The following is a 6,941-nucleotide window of genomic DNA, read 5'->3' as shown; positions in this document are numbered from 1 at the left end:
GGAAGTTATATTGGAAATAAGAATTGCCGGGAATTTAAAACACTAAAAAAAGATTCGGGGCTTTTGAAAAAAGATTCGGGGCTTAAGCCCCATAAGCCACCCCCTAGCTCCGCCACTGCTTAATAGGCTATGCTGTTACGGCTTCGTGTTTTCCCCTTACAGTGTTACAGAGTGGCATATTACCCGACATTACCTTATCCATTGGTAGACTACATTTTTAAATAGTGAAAACACCGTTATAATCACCCACTTTCGATATTGGCGCTTAGGCTACAGTCGGTAGGCCTATCTTTAGTTTTAACTTGACGTGAAGTCATAATCCCATAGCTCGAATCTGCCCATTTCTTTCCAACTTAACCAAGTCATCCCAAATATTTGCACAGACATATTGTCGAGCACGTAGCAGAGTTTATATTCTCCTGCTGTCTCGATTCGTTTGTAGGCTAAGTTCTCTACTAATCAAAACTGCAGGTGTCCGTCTATACCAGTGGTTCCCAAACTTTTAATAGGCATGTACCCCCAGACATTATGATCTTCCGGAGTACCCCCCACCACCAATATTGTTAACAAGTTTTTTTTTTAATTGTTTTATTAATATTTATTTTGATCAATTTTGTCGAGAATAGTGAATAGGATCATAAACATATTGTAGCGCCGAGGCTATTTGCCCCGTGTTGGACTTTCCCCTGTGTTCCCCTGTGTCTTCTGTTTTCCCGGCGTGTGCGCGTGTGTGTGTGTGTGCGTGCGAGAGTGTCTGTGTCTCCCTCTCCATTCTGTGTCATAGAATGTGTCAATAAGTTCTGATGTGTTTTGATTGGGGGGAGGTGTCCGGGAGGGAATATTTAGGGGTTCGGATAGGTTAGCGATTGATAAGGGGAGGGAATAGAATAGGGGGTTCTAAGACGTCTAGTAAGTTTAGTCAGAGTAGAAGTGAATTACGAGCGAGTGAGTTGTGTTGTCTGCCGATGAGAGTGAATGACAAGAGATTGAGACCTAATTTATCAATATCAGTTTGTTATTTTGTAGTGGACACCTCCTGCTACCCGTACCTTAGCCTGTACATCCTTTTGAGAAATAAATAACCGGAGTTTGGAACGATATCCCAGCCTCCCCGTCTCCTAACTACTCGTCGGCATTACACTGGTGTCTGGAAGTGGGATCGTTACCTCTGCCGAAAATGGATGACATCGCTGGGCTGGTAAGGTCGTTCCCTTTACTTGGACAGACTAGGGACCCTGATAAGGATGTGCCCCGACATGGGCAGGACCACCGAGGTCCGGAGGGACAGAGAGCTATTGCTAGATGGTCTCACAATAACCCCTTTCTGCCATTACTACGAACCGAATGTTCATTAAGCCCTGACTCTAACGCTCGTGCCCCTGACAGTGACACTCACGTTCGTTTTCCTGTTGCTACTGGCAACGGCGAAGAGATCAACCGGAAAGTATTCAATAAAAACATCCGGTTCGCTAGTACGCCAATAGTGGCTGTCAGTACACGATCCGTACCGCCTGCCAGATCCGTTCTGCGCATGCGCATAATTACGTAGAAGAAGACGTAACGATTCCTCTGTAATATCTGTACCACGCATGTCTTGAAACAGTTGACGGCCAAGAAGCGGCACATTTGACGAGACCAACTTCGCAGAAAAATATATTTTGTCTACGCCCGACGAATTATGTCCACAGATTGTGCAGGTAAGAGTACAGCGTTCAGATGTTCAATGTATCTTTGTCTTTAAAAATGTTGCTATTGTTGGTTAAACGTAATGTCACTATATCTTGCATATGGCAATTGTTAACAGTGAACGTTAGCTATCGTTAGCCGTTTGGGTAATCATTAACTTAACAGTAACGGTAATTTAAATAGGGACCGCATTGAGCATTAGCTAGTATTTATTCATGCCAACACCGCAACCTAACTTATCCAACACTTAAGTGTTGGATAAGTTAGGTTGCTGTGTTTCATCTGAAGGTTTATGGGCTAAGGTTAAGGTAAATAATATGCATTTATTTATCAGGTTGATGCCACTAAAGGCCACGATTAACTTCACCAAAGGACATGGAAATATGTGCGGTAAGTAGCCTACTTTTTTTTACTGGTTAACGTTAGTTAAGAGACCTGTTATTCAGCACATGTTCCAGACAAGGTCGTAGTCTGAATTTTTAAAATACCGAGGTCAGGGGCGTCGCTAGAAATTTTGGGCACCCCAAAATGCTAGGGGCTTCTGAGCCCTCCGATCATTTTGCCAACAATGACACAGAAGGATAGATTTGTTAATTTTATAACATGTTTTTTCTTCTTTTTTTTTTACTTGAACCAACACACTTTTCCACAATATTCTATTTATTTTAGATGCACTTTTATATCTCGAGCCTTTTCCCAAATTGGCTTTGGATATTTACAGTGCATAAGGAAAGTGTTCACAGCGCTTCACTTTTTCCACATTGTAAGTTTCAGACTCATCTTAAAATTAATTCAATTCTCTCATCTCAATCTACACACAATACTCCAACACTCCACAGAAAGTGTGGAGTGTTTGGAGTGTTTTGTAAATTTATAAATAATAAAAGACTGAAATATTTAATTTACAACCAAATGTTTTAGAGCCCGCGTTGAGAGATGTATTCAGGGCAGGGCTGTACCTACACATATTTGTTGCACATGCTACAAAAATCATTCTTTGCGATGGATGATTTAGTAGCCTGTCAACATTACACCGGTCCGATACAGTTTTGCCTATGGCTATACCATGAGACTGAGACGCTTTTTGTTTGTTCGAAGTGCGTGTTTAGGGTGTGAGAGGGGAGTGATGTGCTGTGATTCCAGCTTGGTAGTTGTAGTCTATGCGATTAAAAAGCATGTGTGTGTGAAGTATCCAAACAATGATAACACTTTCATTATGGCTGCTTTAGCCACAGACATTCAGCTACTGTACCGTGGGTCCCTTTTAGAAGTGTCCACTTCATTTGCGCTTTCCGTGATTCACGCAGCTGCGTGAAATGTATTACTACTGATATGCAAAACTATTAACTTTTCGCCAAGAGGTGGCAGTTTAAGTCCGCTTGATACTGTAAGCCATTGGTTCCCAAAGAAGATTTTATTTGGGTCGCCAGCATAGCCTAGTTACAATTTATGTTGTGTAATAGGCCTAGCATAGGGCCTACCTTATATAGCTTATAGTTTGTTAAGTCACGGTTTTGTCATAACTCCCTCTATGCACTTTTGCATTTAGATAGCTCTGAAGTCAGTAAATGTATGCCAAAGTAAAACTGTGGTGTATGTCAGCATAATGAAATGTATGTAATGCAAAAAGGTGTGTCAGTGGGGAGCGCAGCCGCAAGTGTGATGTCGAGCAAGCAAGCCAGCAAGAGGTCTTTCGCGGACTGGGAGGTCCAGGTTTTATCCGGCTCCTAATTACGCCACCAATTAGCCACGTCATCAGAACCCTAGAGCTCCCCATGCAACCAATGAAAGTAGTACAACATATTGAACAGGTCGGCCTCTTTTTAAACTGAACTACATTTCCCTTGTGCAATAAGTGCATGCCTGCTGGCAACATGGGAGATAAACAGAATAACAAGCTATAAGGTGTCCCAATATACGGAATGAATTAACTTGGGAGAGAATTCCACTCCGGGAGGTCTTTGTCTCCGTCTCCTCCATTATTTCTGCATATCTGGACACCTCAGCGGATATTACTCCTTACATAAATCCTCATGTCAAATCCAAGTTTTAATACTGTCCTGTAGTAAGAATAAACATCACAATGGTCATAATGTGGCATACCACAGCAAGGAAAATGGGTAAACATGTGTTGTATAAAATTATCCTATGGGTTGTAGACATCATTGAGAGAGAGTTTGAAACTGTAAAGCATGTATTCATATAACCTTAATCATAATCAAGTAATACACTGAAGTTATTCCTAACCATAATACTCTTATAACATTTTAAATAACAAGTTTAACTAATACTATTAACATACTGAAGCTATTCTACCAGAATTCCCCCTACGTGCGCTCTGTATCCCTATGTCTCTGTTTGCTGCCCTGTGTCTCATTTTGTTGCACTGTGTCTCATGCTGCCTTAGCCTAGGCCTTTTGAAGAAACCAAAGTCGGCCTTGAAGCTGCAAGATAACGCGTACACAGGGCGAGCTCTACTCATAACAACCAGTAGGAGAGTGCAGGGGGGCGAACGATATTTAACCCATGCACAATGTATGACCTGTGATCACTCTATACTGTACACCCCTGAACTTTCCATAAACTTAAGGTGAAAAGTTCGTTCGGGGTAGTGTTGTGTCAGTATTTTGAAGGGGTATAAGTAAGAGAGTTCTACCTTTGTTCGGGAGTGCAATCGTGCGATCCACTCAGGCTTTGCGCTATGTAGTCATTAAAGGAATTTTTGCACGGAACTCTGCCGGACTTTTGCGCCTTCTTTCTAATCTAAACCGCAGTAGGCTCATGTTAATCTAATGGGCTTTGAGACATCTTTTTTGTCTTGTGACAAAGTCTCCTGGTTCAATTGTTTCCAGTTTCATTTATTGTTTATAATGCTAAAGAGGAAAAATAAAACATATGGTTTGCAGGGACCACAAACAAGTTATGTCATGAATATCTAACATATTAAAGACTGTTACAAAAAAAATCTCAAAACAATTCAACTGATCCTAAAAATAAGGTATGACCACTAGAAGCAATAGAGGGTCTCCGCGGATCCTTAAAAAGTATTAAAACGTCTTAAATAAAATATACATTTTTTAAGGTCTTAAAATGTATTAAATTTAGCTAATTTTCTCATCTGGGTGGAATGTAAGAAATATGTCTGGAGAGACTATTTTCCATGCTAACGTTATTTCACCAGTGCACGTCCCTGTCTAACAAGACAGTGCCAGGAGTGATTTCAGTGAAGCAGAGAAAAGCTGTGAGTTGATAAAATAGGCTGTATGTGCTCTGAGCAAAAGCTCACTTGTAGTCGGCAAACCAGTTTCCTGTTCTTTGACATGGCTGTCAACAAGCACCTGAAAATGAGTGCTTTAGTTCTACTAAAACGTGAAAATTAGAATGTACCGCCTAGAACAAGGTAGCGATGGAGTTTCTCAGACATTCGTCGTGACAGATTTACGGAGTGTCGTAAATCATATACTCTGAGGCTGTAGGGGGAGCTCTGTAGAGAAACCTGCCAGCAAAAAGTGAGAAAACAGAAAAGAAATGGCCAAAACTGCATAGTTTCTCTTTAATCACAGATGCATCAGAGTATTTATTGGATTATGACCTAACGATTCTTAGCGTTTGCCCTTTTGTTTTTCTAATCAGTATTACAGTGTATGAATGATGATGATGATGATGATGGTGATTATGATGATGATACTCTGTTTTAATGCTGTAGTAATATTATTCTAATAAATTATTTTGTCTGTCCTATTTCTCTCTCTCACACACTCTCATTTAACAGTTCACACCACCAGAAGGTGCAGTGCAACCAAGTCCACCAAGACCCCCCAGTACACGTAAATCCCCCAAGCCCCCCCAGGACACATAAATCACTCAACGACATAGAATGACAAAATGCCACCCCAAATTGTCAGATGGCACAGTTCATGTTGTAAGTTCACCGTATGTTTTTTATGTATAATGTAACCCTTAGCTGAAAAAGTTGGAAAGTCCTTATAGGGTGACTTATTTCTCCTATTTTAGTCAGTGTCAAACCACTGCATAAAAACGTATAATACATTGGTGTAAATAAAGTGCATTAAAAATGGTCAACTCCAGGTGATTCTCTTTCACAGAAAAGCCCAAGGACTCGGAACATGAAGCCAAAGAAGTAGATGATGACTCGGCCCAGTGACACCAAATGGAAAAGCCCATCGCAGTAGTCAACCCTACTGGAGATGAATGCATCAATAAGTTATCTAAATCATGTTTTGACATTAGACATCTAAGTTTGGCCATGTTTTTGAGGCTTATGACTCTGCCACTGCACATGGTTTGTAGAGAGAGGCATGCACACTCTATTCTGTGAGATGAAAATGTTTGCATGGCTCTGATTGGAAATTGCCAGAAGGGATAGGTCAAGCAGGAGCAGTGTGAAAGGCGTCCTAATTGCTTGAGTGGGAGGGGAAACGTCTAATGGCCACCTTACACCAAACAAGTTTGACAAGATTTGGGAAAGATTCTTAAAAGATTGTAGTATTTTAACTAATGCCCCCATTCAAGCTTTACTCAAAAGACTCCAATCTTTGAAGAATCTTTCCCAAATCTTGTCAAAGTTGTTTGGTGTAAGGAGGCCATTAGTCTAATAGCCTTGCACCAAACCACCAAAGTACTCATGACTGTCAGGTAGGGGTGTGACGGTATTTTAACACTATTTCAAAAATGTCCAGTGATGACGTATTACAGCAAAAACCTTTTATAGACTATTTCTTTGTACAGTGTACTCATGCAATGGGCAGCAATCGTGAGCTGTTTGCTTAATGTTATAGTTGTGAAAACATTATAAAATGTTATGGGCTTGAAATTGCATACAATACCTGATGTATTTTTTCATGTTACATGAATTAAAATTAAGTGTTATTTATATAAGATCGTACTTATGTAGTTAAAAAAAAATATTGAACGGTGAATAGTCTCTTGTAGCCTATTAGTGTGGTAAGTCAGAAGTTGCAGAGCATCTTCAAAAGGATGAACACTCATGCTCTATGGCCTTGAAGGATTTGTTATTTATGCATGCAATAAAATGATATTGATAAACGGTCATTGAGTCCATGTTCTTGTCTCAACACAGCAAGTTAGTTTACTTGTTGCCCTCCCCCCCTCTCTCCTCCTATAGGGCTCATTCTCTCAATGCATTTATTCATGGTTGTAATAGCATACATCTAAATGTAGGTGACCATACTCATCTTTGCAATTCTGTCTTTGATTCAGTCGAGTTATTTACA

General features: G+C 40.4%; 1 long non-coding RNA gene across 1 annotated transcript; it reads left to right on the top strand.

Annotated features, from left to right (window-relative positions):
• Positions 1-1,020: 1,020 nt before the first annotated feature.
• LOC143138206 (uncharacterized) lies at positions 1,021-6,507 on the top strand. Its single transcript, XR_012990159.1, has 4 exons — positions 1,021-1,697; positions 2,021-2,076; positions 5,459-5,608; positions 5,793-6,507. It is a non-coding gene; the product is annotated as an uncharacterized LOC143138206 (long non-coding RNA).
• The last annotated feature ends 434 nt before the right edge of the window (positions 6,508-6,941 follow it).

The sequence above is a fragment of the Alosa pseudoharengus genome, unplaced genomic scaffold (genome assembly GCF_046254945.1).
Source record: "Alosa pseudoharengus isolate Yale_2024_CS ecotype anadromous, Long Island Sound unplaced genomic scaffold, YU_APseudo_1.1 YU_APseudo_1.1_scf_21, whole genome shotgun sequence".
Lineage (NCBI taxonomy): Eukaryota > Metazoa > Chordata > Actinopteri > Clupeiformes > Clupeidae > Alosa > Alosa pseudoharengus.
This window is presented reverse-complemented; position numbering and strand designations above follow the sequence as displayed.